The 1162-nt window shown below is 45.0% G+C and overlaps 1 non-coding gene across 1 annotated transcript; it reads right to left on the bottom strand.

Annotated features, from left to right (window-relative positions):
- Positions 1–154: 154 nt before the first annotated feature.
- On the bottom strand, positions 155–228 carry TRNAM-CAU. Its single transcript has one exon. It is a non-coding gene; the product is annotated as a tRNA-Met (tRNA).
- Positions 229–1162: the final 934 nt, after the last annotated feature.

Raw genomic sequence — 1162 nt, 5'->3', positions numbered from 1 at the left:
TTGTTAGTCTCTAAGGTGCCACAAGTACTCCTGTTCTATTATCAGTGCCTGTGAGTGTAATTTAAGCCATAGAACAGCCACACTGGGCTAGACCAAAGGCCCATCTAGCTCTGTATCTTGTCTTCTGACAGTAGCCAAAAGCAGGTGCCCCGAAAGCCACCACTGGGAGTTGAACCCAAGATCCCCTGTTTATGAAACAGGTGCTTTAGCCAGCTAAGCCATGGTGCCCATAAGCACCAGCTTTCCCCAGCGCTGGTGGTGTTAGGATATAGATATTCAGGCCTGTCTGCAAAGGCCTATACTTTAAGAATTTAGGTATATTCTTATCACTGAGCTAGTTATAGAGGTATAAAAGAAAGAATCAAAATCACTGTCTGCCGGTGTAAGGGCCTTCTCTTACTGTGACAGTCTGAGGCCTGGTTCTTAGGCTAAGGCCTTCAGCTAAGCAGCAGAGGCCAGCCATAAACTGGGAAGTGTATGGTCACATCCTCACATTCCAAACTAGTCACATTGAAATAAGGTGCTATTGGGCTTGATGGCGTCATTAGGCCTATATATGAACCAGAGTTCTTCCATGTTTAAACTCTGTTCTTCCATGTTTAACTTTAAGTGGCCTCAAAAGCCAAGGACAGGAATTGGAATGTGTAAATAGTCAGTTACCTATTACGACCTTGCTTATAACCAGGTCCTAAGCAATAATGATGAGGTTTGCATGTTTCTAGCTGGAGGAGGGGTAGTAAACTAGAGTAAATAGGACCCAATGATTGTTTAGAGGAATGTTACTAACAAGCTAGATTTATAGCCCTAGAATGATTTAACGGCTTAAATGTATAAACATGTCTTCGGTAGAAAGGGGAGGGGGAGTGGGGGGGGTGATACAGGGGGAGAGAAGGGAGGGCTTAATTGTAAAGTATAAGAAGAGAGAAGCTGCTTTGTTCTGTGTGCTCGATTTGAGATTTGCCTGTCTCCTTGCACCACTTTGAGATCTCAAATAAACCTTTGATTGTTTCTCCACCCCGGTATGTTTATTGGCGCGAAGCACGCCGGGCAACGAACCCCTGTTGCTTTGCCTCGGGCACCTCTGTGCCAGCAACAGGCTGTTAGGAATACAATCTTGTCCTGATATTCCTATCACCTCCAGAGAAAGGGAAGAGCCTAGAAG

The sequence above is a fragment of the Terrapene carolina genome, unplaced genomic scaffold (genome assembly GCF_002925995.2).
Source record: "Terrapene carolina triunguis isolate 2854851 unplaced genomic scaffold, T_m_triunguis-2.0 Scaffold6423, whole genome shotgun sequence".
In the NCBI taxonomy this organism is placed as follows: domain Eukaryota; kingdom Metazoa; phylum Chordata; order Testudines; family Emydidae; genus Terrapene; species Terrapene triunguis.
Note: the sequence above shows the minus strand (reverse complement) of the source record. Positions and strands in the feature narration are given on the sequence as shown.